Source organism: Lissotriton vulgaris, chromosome 5 (assembly GCF_964263255.1).
Source record: "Lissotriton vulgaris chromosome 5, aLisVul1.2, whole genome shotgun sequence".
In the NCBI taxonomy this organism is placed as follows: domain Eukaryota; kingdom Metazoa; phylum Chordata; class Amphibia; order Caudata; family Salamandridae; genus Lissotriton; species Lissotriton vulgaris.
The window spans coordinates 248,124,639-248,140,288 of record NC_141693.1 but is presented as its reverse complement, the minus strand read 5'-3'; the positions used below and the strand labels follow the sequence as shown (position 1 = coordinate 248,140,288).

At 50.1% G+C, this 15,650-nt stretch overlaps 1 protein-coding gene across 2 annotated transcripts in view; it reads left to right on the top strand.

Moving 5' to 3' along the window:
- MFN2 (mitofusin 2) overlaps positions 1 to 15,650 on the top strand; it is a 169,864-nt gene that overhangs the window by 49,210 nt on the left and 105,004 nt on the right. The window lies entirely within an intron of this gene.

Here is a 15,650-nt window from a genome sequence, read left to right as displayed (position 1 = left end):
ACTGTACAGTAAGATCGTTCCAGGTTTTCGCTGCGAGGAGGAGAGGGAGCCTCCTCCGTTGTTGCTTTGAGGGATGCGGATGTTGTGGGGGCGTGAAAGGGAGGCGGATCGTAGTTGTCTGGTAGGGTGGGGGAAGATCAGGCAAGGGTTGATGTAGGCTGGTCCTTGGTTGTGCAGTGCTTTGTAGGTGTGGATCATCAGCTTGAATTGGCAGCTCTTCTGCATGGGAAGTCAGTGTGGTTTTCTGAGGTGGAGGGTGATGTGGACCCATCTGGTGAGGTCAAGGATGAGTCTGGCAGCGGAGTTCTGTATGGTTTGGGGTCTCTGCAGAAGGTGTGTGGTGATCTCAGCATAGAGTGCATTGCCGTAGTCTAATCGGCTGGTAGTTAGTGCCTGAGTGACGGTATGCCTGGTGTTCTGTGTGAAAGCAGGTAGAAGTGACTATGTTGATCTAGGACTTCATAGTCAGTTTGCTGTCCAGGATTATGCAGAGGATTTTGATACGATCGGTTAATTTGGGTGATGGTCCTAGTTCTGGGGGTCACAATAAGTCGTTCCAGGAGATGGTGTTGTTGCCGAAGATCAGCACTTCCGTTTTGTCCGTGTTGAGGTAGTTGTCTTTTGTCCAGTTGGCGACACTCGTCATGCACCTGTGGAAGTTGGTTCGTGTGTTGGCTGGATCATCTGAGAGCGACAGGATAAGCATGGTGCCGTCTGCATAGGGTAGGACATCATCGGTGAGGAAGGAGGTGATCCTCTTGAGGACTCTTCTTTGGATACTGATGTGATGGAGTCTTCGGATCAGGGTGTGATGAGATGCAGTGTCAGAATCAGAACCAGCTTTAGTCGATTTTATACAAGTAAAATCACAAAAGCAAATATAGTAGAAAAAGAAACAACTCCTCTTTTAGAAAATTACATACAAACATACAGTTCATCCTACAGTTCATTCTACACAAGGGGTTACAAATAAATGTGCAGTGTAGGAAGAGAACCATTTTAAAATGTGTCTCACACAATCAAATGTATCATAATATGTTAAAAGCCCAAATCCTAATGAGATTTAACCGCTAATACACTTTCTGATTCTCAATATACTTTTCAAAAAACAGGCAATAGCTACAATAAAACATTTGTTGTCTAGAAATTGCAAATATAGAAATGCCGGTCGACATTGCCTCCATCCCCTTAGCCTTAAAATAGGAAGAATCCACTGAGTTCTCTGCTTTTTTATAAAATTTGCACAAAAAACCACATGTATAGTTGATTGCAGAGACAGATCAACACATGGGCAACGACATATTTCTTTGGACCAGATGTTTATTTCAGGAAAACTAATCAAACTGTGAAAATTCCCAAATCTAGATCGAGTTAAAACGTATCTGTCATATCCACATAGGCAACACAGTAAATATGGCTGGATATCTCAAGTTATTAAAATCAGTTGATGCTGTACTTCTGTCAGCTTGTTTACTTCCTGAGCGAGTCTATTTGCCTCGAGGTGGATCATACAGATTTTTTTAACTGTTAACCCCTTCGGCGCTGGTGACTGAACCGCTTCGTCACCAGACTCGGTCGCGCTGTGCTGGTGACGGAGCGGTTCCCATCACGGCCCGCTCGGCGCGCCTGCGCGGCGCGTTCTTTTGAGCGGGCGGGGCCATGACGGAACCGCTCCGTCACAAGCACAGCGCGCCCGAGGCTTGTGACGGAGCGGTTCCGTCACAAGTACGGGAGCGCCGCGCGGCCCCCCCTCCCCACTAGCGCTGCGGCGGAATAGCCGCCGCAGCAAAGGAGTTAAACTCCTTATTAGAGACAGAATTCATAGATTCAGGGAAATTGTAATAATCAGGATGCCCAAGGTCATACATGAAGTTTTTTATGTATTTCAACCAGGAGATCTTAGTAACCTGGTCCAGCTTCATAGAATCTTTAATAATATCTTGATTCAGACCTTTACTACTAGAAGTCCAAATCCTATGCCATAGTAATACCGGCTGGGCTCTAATAATATCTACAATATATGGAATGCCCAGCTCGCGGTGGTAGTTGTAAACAGAAATACTCCCTGGGACCGCTAAAAGGAACTTTAAAAGGGCATTTTCAACTATCTAAATAGGTTGTGAATCTTGAAAGCGCCACACACCCTTGCCATAGGTGGCAATAGTCATGCATTTTGCCCGGTAAATCTGGAGGAGCAGCGCTGGAGACCTTCTACCCAGTTTTTAGCAGCATTGGCCACAGCTGCCGTCTATTTAAAAAAAAGAAGACACCTACTTTTGACAGCCTGGCGCCAAAAACCCATGCAGGCAGATAGAGTGCCTAAATATGAAAATGTCTTAGTGGATTTTACCCTACTTCCCCCTGCACATAGACTCCTACATTTCTGTCGTCCCTTCCCACATATCATGATGTATGTTTTCTTGACATTCAGTTATAAACCTAAATTATCCATAAAAGTGGTGTAGGCGGAAAGAGCTTTATGTAGGCCTATTTGGGTGCGGGCCATCAGAACTGCATTGTCCGCATAGAGAAGGGTGGCTATCTGGCATTTGTTGATGTAAGGTGGGTCCTTTGCCTTTTCCACCATCACTTGTTCCAAGGTGTTTGTATAAAGAGTGAACTAGAATGTTGCCAGGAGGCAGCCCTGTCTAACCCCCTTTCCACTTTGAACGACGCAATACATTCCCCCTTGGTTCCGTGTCGTACCTTAGTGGTCGCCCGCTGTCCAACTGCCTCAAAAACAGGATCAACGGGGGTTCCACCCTCCTATCGTTAAAATGTCCGATAATTTGCTGTGTATAACACAGTCAAAAGCGGCTGTGAAATCAGCAAATGCTAAATATAGCCTCCCTGGTTTGGCCAGGGTGTATTTCCCTATTAAAATACGAAGGTTAGGAACTTGCTCCATATTACCCTGCCTAAAACCATACTGTATGTCTGTTAAAATATTTTTTTCCTCTGCCCAGGCTGGAAGACGATTCAAAACAATCCGCCCTGCTACCTTCCCAAACTGATCCAATAAAAATATTGGGCGTAGCAGGCTGAATTGTGCCTATCATCCTTCTTAACAAGCATTTACAATGCAATGGTCTCAGCATTTTTAAAGTTAGAGCTATTGGCATTGCTCATGACATTATTTTTATTTATGTTTTGGTTTTTAAAACATAAATAAATGGCATTGTCATTTACAATGCCAATAGCTTAATCACTCACAAATACGAGAACTATTGCATTTGCACCCACACAGAGCCACACACACAAAGCCACCCACCCACACACACATACAGAGCCACCCTTACAGAGCCACCCACACATAGTCATTCACATAGAGCCACCCGCACACACACAGAGCCACCTACACACACACAGAGCCACCTACACAGAGCCACCTACACACACAGAGCCACCCTCACACAGACAGAGCCACCCTCACTCAGACAGAGCCACCCTCACACAGACAGAGCCACCCACACATAGAGCCACCTACAAAAAAACTACCCACCCAGAGCCACACACAGAGACAGAGCCACACACAGAGACAGAGCCACACACAGAGACAGAGCCACACACAGAGACAGAGCCACACACAGAGACAGAGCCACACACAGAGACAGAGCCACACACAGAGACAGAGCCACACACACAGACAGAGCCACACACAGAGACAGAGCCACACACACAGACAGAGCCACACACACAGACAGACAGAGCCACACACACACACACAGACAGACAGAGCCACACACACACACAGACAGACAGCGCCACACACACACACAGACAGGCAGCGCCACACACACAGACAGACGGAGCCACACACACACACACACATACAGAGCCACACAAACACACAGACAAAGCCACACAAACACACAGACAGAGCCACACACACAGACAGACAGAGCCACACACACAGACAGACAGAGCCACGCACACAGACAGACAGAGCCACACACACAGACAGACAGAGCCACACACACAGACAGACAGAGCAACACACACACACACACACACACAGACAGACAGAGCCACACACACACACACACACACACACACAGACAGACAGAGCCACACACACACACACACACAGACAGACCGAGCCACACACACACATTCCGAGCCACACACACACACATACAGAGCCACACACACACACATACAGAGCCACACACATACACACACATACAGAGCCACACACATACAGATCCACACACATACAGAGCCACACACATACAGAGCCACACACACAGACAGAGCCACACACACAGACAGAGCCACACACACAGACAGACAGAGCCACACACACAGACAGACAGAGCCACACACACAGACAGACAGAGCCACACACACAGACAGACAGAGCCACACACACAGACAGACAGAGCCACACACACAGACAGACAGAGCCACACACACAGACAGACAGAGCCACACACACAGACAGACAGAGCCACACACACAGACAGACAGAGCCACACACACACAGACAGACAGAGCCACACACACACAGACAGAGCCACACACACAGACAGACAGAGCCACACACACAGACAGACAGAGCCACACACACAGACAGACAGAGCCACACACACAGACAGACAGAGCCACACACACAGACAGACAGAGCCACACAGACAGACAGAGCCACACACAGAGACAGATAGAGCCACACACACACAGACAGAGCCACACACAGACAGAGCCACACACAGAGACAGATAGAGCCATACACACACAGACAGAGCCCAACACACAGTCACACGTACTCAGCCTCACACTCACACACAGCCCCACACACAGCCCCACACACACAGCCCCCCACACACACACAGCCCCACACACACACACAGCCCCCCACACACACACAGCCCAACACACACACAGCCCCACACACACACACACAGCCCCACGCGCACACATTCCCACACACACACACACACACACACACAGCCCCACACACACACACACACTGTTGGACAGGCCACATGAAGGGCTCACTCCCTCCCCGCATAACAGGGCCCGGACACCGGCTCTCCAGGTGCTACCCACAGAAGCAACCCGCGATCCATCCCCTACGGGACTCCTGCCCCCGGACATCTCTGTATCACGGGCCCGGGCCACCGTCAGCACCATTGCCCGGCCCGGCCGCCATCTTAGACACTGCACCACGAGGCCGCATGGCCTCAGCTCGACCCCAACCCTGGGCCTGGTCAGGCCCCGACATCCCGGCACCACCATCCACCCAGGAGGTGAACGGACCACTTGGCAGGTCAATGGGAGGAAGAAGTGTCGATGGCTCTCCCCCGCCAGGTGCCGATCGCCCCCAGCCTCCCCGGGCGCTGGCTCCACCCCCCTGCTGGGTGTCTGGACTCCCTCATCCCGGACCTCCCGACCTCCAAGTGCGAGGGTCCGGACATCAAAGGGCGCCAGACCTATAACTGGGGCAGCTCCAGAGCAGGAAGTCAGTTGTATCCTGGAGTCGAGAGACACCTAGAAGAACTCATCCTTGACGGACTGCTGGCGCTGCCGCAGCCCTGCCTTGTGAACTGTCGTCCTGCCCGCTGGCGCTGCCGCGGCCCTCTGCAACTTTCATCCTCGTCGGGACCTGCTGGCGCTGCCGCGGCCCGTTGTAACTACCATCCTCGTCGGGACCTGCTGGCGCTGCCGCGGCCCGTTGCCACCTTCAATCTCCTCGGGACCTGCTGGCGCTGCCGCGGCCCGTCCTCCTAGAACGCCGAGCTCGGGGATTGTGAGCTACCCATCATCTCATCGCAACTACCAGATTGGTAACAAGACTGTCCCGCTACCCCCTTTCCCATTCAAGAGACTAGAATCGAGGGGACCCCTGAGTCTTGACCTCCTTATACCATTCTACCGTACTTCAAGATTACTTATAAAGAACGTTAAACCTTATCTTGGTGTGGTGTCCATCTGTGGGGGGGAAGTTACTTGTCTGTACGATCGCTGGAGACAGCTCTCCCCGGAGACCTCTCCCCTTGTCCTCGGCCGACTCTCCAGGTCCCGTCTAACACACACACACACAGCCCCCCCCACACACACACACACAGCCCCACACACACACACACACAGCCCCGCACACACACACAGCCCCGCACACACACACAGCCCAACACAAACGCACACAGAGCCACACACATGCACACAGAGAGCCACACACACACACACACACAGCGCCACACTCACAGAGAGCTCTCTACCCAGTAACTCCCCAGAGAACAGAGGCAAGCAAAAAACGATGACAAGCAGGGAACAGAGGCAAGCAAAAAACTGGTATTTGAGGCGAGATTGAGTCTACATCTGCAGAGAGGGCGTATTTCCATGGAACAATAGTGATATTGGAAGTGTAGGTATGCACTGACGTGAAGACAGAACATGATACACATTGATTGACCTGTGATGCAGGTTTTTCTATCGGGTCCGATCATGGCTGGGAAGGTCTGAGGTTACTGATTTCAGCAATTTAAATGCAGATGCCTCCTGTAAAAATATCCTAGTATGGGTTTATTTCACACCGTTCGCACACAGTGTGTACAACACTGTGCTTTCTCTGTCCCCTACTCATCTTCCCTCGCCTCCTCCCAAATACACGCCAAGCTCGCACTTGCATCCCCCTCCAGCCCCCTGCTCATCACCCCTCTACACTGTACATCTGTTTCTCCTGTTCAAGGCTGTACGGTTGCCCTCGCTCTCGCTGTATGTCATCAGTATACTATTTCCTGTCCTTGTATTTTGTATTACGAGTATTGTTCCCTGGTGCCTTCATTCGGTTGGTTCATTTAAAACAAACCAAGACTACAACTCCCAGAAGGCATCAAGTTGTCAAATGAACGGGCCTAACCGGAAACATGGTTAAATGACGACGACTTGGAGTGAGGCAGCAATACTGCTATCATCGACGAAGTGCTGTACTCTACCTCAGCCCTCCATCCTCTCACTCACCCCATGCCCCGTTCGTATGCCCCAGCACCCTCTTCAGACCACTCTTAAGAGGGCCGCTGCTCTGCCTGGCGCACTGCCCTCCGGCTGGGACTATCCCCTCGCACAGATCTCAAGTTGTCTCGCGGCCAGCTGGAGTACCTCATCCAGTTGTTACTTTTCCTAGTTGTATTCCTGCATTTGCAATGGGAAAAGTAAACCCTCGTAAAACACAACAAATGAAAGACGGACTGGATACACAACCCCTAGACATTATCCCGTACCCCGGGACCAGCCCGACTCCCCCCACCACCACCCTCCAACTAGCTCTTATCTGTACTCTCCTCTTCTAATCCCTCAGTATTTCCCCCCCCACGCCATTCACCACTTTCAGTTGCTTACGTTCCCTCTAGAACTAGACTGGCTTTTTCATCAGTCCTCCTCCGGACTCTCATATCCTCTTTTCTAGCCCGATCTTCTTTAACTGCTTCCTTCTCTTTTCTGGGGCTTTCATCTGCCCCTTCTCTTTTGCTCCCTCACCTGTCCTCCCCGGCTCAGTCCTGCAGCTGCCATGCTGTGTTCTCCTCTGCTCTCTAACACGGTGTCGCTGTTCAGCGTCCGGGCTGCACGCTGCCCGTGAGAGCAGGAAAGAAAGGTTCCGGGGTGAGATGGTTCCTACATCAGGGAATGAGCTTTGCATAGGGCGGGGTTTATAAGGGTTTATAAGGTGAGATCGAGGATAATGATATGCACTGGTCTTAAAAATATAGGTCAGTGGAGAATTTTTTTTGTGTACATTTATATAGCGCGAGCTCGACCCGAAGGTATTGGAGCGCTTTACAGAAATGAGCACAATTTACGCTACACAAGGACACATTCATGCTGACCGTGGGGGAGAGCTGCGGCACGCGCAGGCCCGCCTGGCGGAAATGCAAGTCAAGCTGGAGAGCACTCCTGCTGCCGAGGCCCCCCCCGCATGGTGGACATTACAGACGAACTGCCCTCTCCCCTGGAGAGCGCTCCAAGGCCTTTCGGGCCGCGTTTGCGGTATATTAAAATAAAAACAAGCATCGGGCAGACGGGCAGCAGGAGTCTGTAAGCCCCGTCCATTGCAGACTGGGGGGCGTGTTTTTGTTGAGTGACAGATGACATCACTGATAGAAAGGACAGCAAAAACACGCCCCTCAATCCGAAACGGACGGGGCTTAGAGTGACAAGCAGAGCTCTTCTCCAATGGCTGGCCACCGTTTAGGAAGCCACCCAATGGAGAAGATCTGGCTCGTTTACCTCCCTACTCTAAGACACAATTTCTCACCCAGCAAGACTGCGCAAGCGCAGCCTATGCAGACTGAGACCTTAAAATGGGTGCGATGATTGACTCAGACCAAGTCTTAATAAAGCCAGTCGTGCAGCAAGCTTGCAATACTCGTGTCAGTAGAGGAGTCCAGAGGGGGAGGTTTGATTTAAACAAATCAGTTGGCACACCATCTGGGCCAGGAGCCTTTCCACCCTTACTTTCTTTTATTGCTCTGATGACCTCATCATGTGTAAAGTCAAGATCTATGGGAGGAAGTTCATGGAAACATTCTCCCTGCTGACTACACAGTCATTTCCCTTACTTCATCTGCACGAGGACTGTAAAACTTGGAGAAAAAATCAACCCATTGCTTCTCATCTATTGCAACCTCCACCAACGGTTTGTTAAGGGTGGTAAAGAACGGGGCCTTCACCTCCCGCCAAAAGGGGGCGCTGTCTTTATTCAATGACGCTTCGTTAAGGGTGACCCAAGCATTCTCTTTTAACTCCTTTTTGCGTGATCTTAGTGCTTGTCTATATTCCCTCCTGCACTCTCGGATTTCCACACTGTCCCTCACTGGTTCATGAAGAGCCATCTTTAGTTTGGTGTATGTTGGAGTTGGCCCTTCTGGCAGGTTCACCCCTGAACTTTTTGCCTGGTGTTATTAAATAATTATAGTGATGTCGTGTTTTCTGCGCACTTTCACTGTGTCCCAGTGGAAAGTGCGTGTGCACTCTGAGTGAGTGTGGTGAGATAGGCCTGCCCTCCCATAGGAATGCATGGGGAATGTATGTGTCCCTGGTAGTTCCTGATGCGTGGGGTGTACAGGCTCGAGTCTGGTATGTGCGGACTCGTGTGATTGAATGCTGCAAAATGATGTATGCGGCGTGTATGTGTCTAGTGTGGAAGTGCCACTTCTAGACATGGGTGTGCGTGTGTAGTGAGTGCGCTGACACGTGATTGGCTGGAGCCTGGCTCCAGGATGTCTGGATGGGTCTGCCCAGTGGTGAGTGTTGAGATTAGCATGCTGATGTGAGGGGAGGAGTGCACCTGGGTCCTGACTGGGGCTGGGTTTTCCCCACACAATGCTGACTCCGCCCCCTGTGGTGCGTCTAACGACCCTAGCCCTGCCAGTGAATAGAGTGAGGGGCTGAGCCCATCACAGTGCTCACAAACCAGCTGTGCCTGGTTTTGCCCCCACCCTGCACCTTTAGACAAAGGATTTGTCTGTATAAAAAGAGGCTGTGACCTCTTGAAAAATGTTCTTGTTCTGCAACTTGAATCTGCCAGGCGCATGCTGCTGCTGGGGCCCAGGGGAAGGCTTGCCTCCCTGGGCCCTGCCCAGCCCCTGGACACCTGATGGACTTTCCCTGATCCTGGGAAGCCTTGGATGTTATTTACTTTGGCCCTGGGAAGGCTGCCTCTCTTTAAAAGCACCTGGCTCCTTTGGCAGCATGGGAGCGCTGTGCTGCCTTTCTTTTGAATTCCCCCACTGGTCTCTGCAGCAGGCGAGGGGTTAATTGGCGCAGGTCTGCTCTCCCAGCTCGTGGGCATGAGGAGACTGGGGAGGCTTGTGCCCTGATCGCCGCGACGGCGTCTTTGGTGCTACTTGAGGGGCTATTGCCTTGCAGGTGCCACCCTGCCTAAATGCCCGTATTCACATTTGATCTGTTTTGGGATGCCCCCGGGGGCGCAGGAGCCTACCCTGCGACTTTGTCCGCCGTGGTTGATTAATCGAGGGAGCCTACCCCTCATCTCTGCCCCCTTCGTGTCACTCCTGCGGGCCTCGCGCCGCGAAAGGAAGTCAGGCGGCCGGGCGCCTGGCGTTGGGCGGGACTTCCTGTTTGCGAAGGAAGTCCCGCCCGCTGCTGTGCCGCGATTGGCTGCCCGGCCGGAAGAGAGACCTGCTGTCCTAGGAGCCACGAAAGCTCCACATCGAGTCTCGGTCCCGAGATGGGGGACCGGGTGAAAAGTGAAGCGGGCGCCTTGTGAAGGCGGGGCCCCCATGAGGAGGGAGAGCCCCGCCATGCGCTACCGCCGCCGAAGGAAGAGAGCCGCAGACCGCCCCAGAGCCGGTGAGTGTGTGCGGAAGGAGGGGGGTGTCAGGGCACATTGCCGGTGCCCGCCCCCCTCCAGTGGTGGAGAGTCCTTGCGGGGGGCGCCGAGAGGCCTCCAAAGAGGCCCCATTGTTGTTTGAGCCCTGAGAGGCTCCCCAGGAGGCATATTTTTTCACTTAGAGCTCACGAGGCTCTCCTACGATTTACGGGGGCACATTTGTTGTTTAGTCAGAGTCACGGAGGCTCTAGGGGGCAATCAGTTGTTTAGAGCCCACGAGAGGCTCAGGGCCCATTTGTTGTCGAGTCCCCCGAGAGGAACTCCACCAGTTTTGGGGGCATTCTCCTTCAGAGCCACGAGGGCTCCAGGTGGCATCTCCTTGTTTGCGCAGCCCAGAGAGGCTTGTGGCGGCACATTTATTGTTGTGGAGCCCAGAGAGGCTCAGTGGCAGCCCACATTGTTGTGTTCAGAGCCCAGAGAGGCTCAGGGGGATATTGTATTTCTTCAGAGCCTGCAAGGCTCCCTCAGTGGCCCCATCCTTGTTGATTACAGCTGCCCAGCACTTCGTGGGCAGCTGCCACGTTTAGGCACCCATGACACTGGGACACAGGGCGTCCTAGCCCTAGAGAGGCCAGTTGGCCTAGGGACTGCCACAGGTTGTGGCTAATGTGATTAATGCGCAATTGTTCTTACACCTCTGAATGTGTTGATTATGGCCCTGTCTTGTACATATCCCCTGTAAATTCTGCCCGTGCCTGTTGGCACATTGTAAAGTGTGTGTTTTATCTAATGTGTTTTGGTAAAATACAAAGGCTATTTTATATATAACCTTGTGTGGAGTTTTCTTTGTGGTGGGCCTTGGGTGTTGCTGGGTGCGCGCGTAAACACTTAACCTACATAGCCTCCAAGTTTAGCCTTGCTGCTCACGCCACGTTACCTAGAGGGTGAGCAGGGGTTATCTTGGCGTGTAACTCCCTTGCCCTGACTTAGGAGTGGTTGTCTCTGACTGACTTTGGCGCAAGCCCTGGCCAGCCAGGGATCCCATTTCTAACATTGGCTGGCAGCGTTGGGATCCGGATTTGTGTTTGCGTTGTACCACAGTGGCAACTGGCCGCAGTACAAAACTCTTCATTTTAGATCAATCACATTTTGGGATTGTTGTTTTAAGTTGCTAAAAATGTCATTTCTGTGGAAATGTGTCTTTTGTGCACTGTGAGTTAGGTGTCCCTAGCTCGGGAGGGTAGATCATCCCCTAAGTGCAGAGTGTTTTCTGGATTCCCCAGGAAGGATGGGATCCGGTGGTGGCAGCATAAGTGTGTCCAGTGCATGTGTCCCCCGTCCCTGTCCTGGAGTAATGGTACCTGTATCACGTGGTGGTCAGGTTGAGAAATCAAGGGCGGTAGAAACTGTCTTACCAGCCTGGGGAGGGGTGTGTGTGGATGAATCGTGTGTTGCACTGGACAAGTGGTGTGAGTTCTCTGGGATAGGGAGCTTGCTGAATGCTTGTGTACTCTTGTTTTGCTCAGATACCCAAGTTCCATGTGTTAAACTTTTCCCAAGAACGTCTGCAGACAGTGGAGCCTGCTTTTGATTTCTGTGGTCTGTTTAGAGACAGAATTTTGGAGTTGGTAATGTTCTGGGAGGAGGGAGACATAGGGGATGGAGTGATTCCAAAAGGAGTGGCTGAGGTGTCTTCCAGCCCAGTGTGGTGGAAGAGGTTCAGTGTAGCCCAGCTAGGTCTCGGTGTAGGGGCTCACGTCCTATCTCAGAGGAGAAGGAGTGGGTGGACTGGGTGTCTCCAGGTACCCGAAACCCAGTCACAGGGCCTGGAATGTTTCTGAAGGGAACGTCATGTCAGGTGCCTAGGCTGTACCAATAGGTCATTTGAGGAAGATCTCCCAGAGTGTTTGAAGAACGTAGAACATCAGTGAACAGGACTTCAGGGGTGGGCCTGAAGCTCAAGGGAGCTACCTACATAGCCTCCAAGTTTAGCCTTGCTGCTCGCGCCACGTTACCTAGAGGGTGAGCAGGGGTTATCTTGGCGTGTAACTCCCTTGCCCTGATTTAGGAGTGGTGGTCTCTGACTGACATCGGCGCAAGCCCTGGCCAGCCAGTGATCCCATTTCTAACAGTGAAGGCTTTTGTACAATTTGTGTCAAACCAGCCCAAGCTACGTGTATGTGCACCTTTACACTCAGCCCTAAGAAGATTTTGTATTACTAATACAATTTGAGCATAAGCTTCTAGTGTCCTATCATGGGGAGTAGATTCCTCCAGACATGTTAAGATGGAGTTATAGGACTTGGTCACAATTTGTTTGTTAAACTCAGTAGGTTCGCAACTAGACTATTGCAAAGTGTATCCATTTATCTTTCCCAGTGATAAATTCAGAGTCCAAGCTATTTGACAACTATGTTGATTTTCTATATTGGTTGGAAGAGCTAGACTAATACTCAATGGAAGATGGCCACTTATTACATTTTTATGGACTTTGTAATTTAAAATATGTGAAGTGTAACGACTAGGAAAGATAATAAAGTTGATAATTCATTCTATGCCTCTCCCAATAAAAGTATGCTCAAAATCAACTTGGGGAGAACACAGACTGTTAGTGAACCCTAAGTCGTGTGAAAATAAAATCTCATTTAATAGATCCTCACAATCGGAATGCAAAAAATGAGGCAAAGAATCATTATCTTCTAGAGAGAAATCACATTTCCCAACCCCACATAATGGGCATAGTCCAATTTTAAAATCACCCCCCCAGATAGTAATTATGTTGTGCTCCCTGTCTTCCTGCAATTTGTCCATGTTGCTGTTCAGCCTCTTCAAAATTGCTTCAAGTTCCTCTTTTAGGGCGTTATTATTTAAGTTTATCAAAGCTAGTGTACAATTGTCATCTAGATGTAACAATATTATTTGATAGTAAATTTTGGATAGCAACATTGTAATCTTAGAGGCCCTAAACAAATTAGAAACGTAGATACCAATTCCCCCTTCCTTTGGCTCTCCCATGTACTGAGGGGACTGCTGTAGTGTTATGTCTTGAAACCATTAATGTGGATTTCGCCTATTGTCCATGGTTCTTGTAAACACAGGATTTTAAATTTTCATATAAACTCAACCCAAACAGGATTATTCAATTTCTTGCAGAGGCCTGCAATGTTCCAAAAGAGCACACCTAGAGTATCCTTACGTTGCGCTGTGCCTGGAGATGGTTTGGTTAAACATGGGGCTTCTTGTACTGCCAGTATATTACTAACATGGTTGCGCACCCTAGACCGAATAAACGAACTACTAGGCATTTTTTTGTCGCTAGTTCCTGGTAACCGCTGTTAGAGGATACCACCAGTGCTTCGATTGGGACGGTATCCTGTTTACTTAAGTAATGATCTAAGGAATTTGAGTAGCTATTCTTCCTATAGACCCCCTTTTTATGTATTTGGGTAGTTAGTCAGTCATTCTCATCCAATGTTTGAAGGGGCGCAAATCTGTTTGAGACATCTAGATTATAATTGGATTGACCAAAACCCAGCGTGCCAAAACAATTCCCATTTCGCCCCATGCCATGCGCCGGCCGGTAAAAAACAGCCCAACGGGAGAACATTAATACGGAGATACGGTGTCAGACTGCTGAGAGCTCGGGGGGGATCAAAGCCACTGTTTCTCCCCAGTCGAGGAGGGCTCTGATGTCATCGGTGGCTGCGATCAAGGCTTTTTCTGTCCTGTGCTTGGTGCGGAATCCAAATTAGGAGGTGTCTAGGAGAAGGGTCTGCTCCAAATATTTTGTGAGTTATTAGTTCATGGATTTTTACATGACTTTGGTGGGGAAATGAAGAAGGGACATAGGCTGTAGTCTTTGAGTTTACTCGGGTCAGCGGATGGTTTCTTGAGGGGTGGTTTGAATTCTGCATTTTTCAAGTCTTTGGGAAAGGTGGCCGTTGCAAGTGAGGAGTTGAAGACCGTTGTGAGTTAGCTCCTGATCCTGTGGCTTCAGAGGTTGAAAATGTGTTGTGGGCAGGGGTCCATGTGGCTCCTGACTGAACAGAGGTGGTGGTGTCCTGGGGTTGTGAGCTGGTCCTATGTGGTAAGTCGGTGGTTCGTGGTGTTTGCAGTGAGTTTGTGAGGGTGAAGGAAGTCTGAGGGCTTGGGCTGCAGTTTGAAGTTTCTTTAGATGGTGGTGATCTTGCCATGGATAAAGTTGACAAATTTGTCACATAGTTCAGGGTTGTCGAACTCTCTGATGATATTGAAGCTCTGTGGTAGGAACTGGACTCAATGCAGTCGGCTAGGACTTTCCTCTTTGCGTCTCTCAGTAGCCAGTGGTAGATTTTGATGAAGGTCCTGATTGTGGTCCTGGCTGAGGTGTCCTTGGTTCTTTCCAGTTGCTTGCAGTGGCGTTTTGGTGTTCTCAGTTCCTTGGTGTACCATCTTGCCTGCTTGGTGGGTTGGCTGTGTCTGCTGGTCTTGATGAGAGCAATGATGTTGGCGCAGTTAGTGATCCCGCTTGGTCCAGATTTGCTGCAATATTGGGGCATGATGTGTTGCCTGTGTCGGGCTCTTGGCTCTTTGATACTTTCCTCCATCTGCAGTTGGGGGAGCTAGGTGGCTGGGCATTGGAGGATCAGGCGGTTGAGATGTGGAAGTGTATAATGGGGTGGCAAATCCAGGTAAGTTCAGTGACATGGCTATACTTGACCCTGTTGCTGGAGGTGAAAATGGGGTCCAGCCTGTGTCCTGCGTTGTGGGTGGGGTCGGTGACGAGTTGAGCGAGTTCGATGTCATTCATGCGGTCAAGTAGGCTGACAGTGTTGTTGAAGACGTCAAGAGGGAAATTCAGATCTTCGAGGAAGATGTAGCCTTTGGAGTCAATGGTGAGAGGGGCGATGATGTCAGGGATATCGATGAAGAAACTGGGGCGTGGTCCAGGTTGTCTAAAGGCGAGGGTGCCTCTGATGGTGGATTTTCTGTCTCTTTTGAGTTTGAAGTTGAGATGTTCCATTATCTGGAGTGTCTTCTTATCTCTCGGTGATGCAGTGGTATCATGCTAGAAAGATTCATGCAGATTGGTCGAGAAAGGCTAAAAGTTTCAGAGAAAAGTAAAATAAAGTTACAGGGAATGGGTGTCTCAGAATTGTTCTGTAGTGATGTTTGTCCAAAAATCGCTGGACATATAAAAAACACAGTTTTCTTTTAGATAGAGGACACTGCCCTTTTTGTGCATTTTTTCTGTTTGGAAAAAATCTGTTCTGCAGTCTTTGAAATATTTTTAAAAACCAAGGGTCAAAAATGTTTGTATATAACTTGGCAATTGAGTTGCAAACCAAAATGTGAGCAGAAGATGGCACTGCTTGTTGCCTAT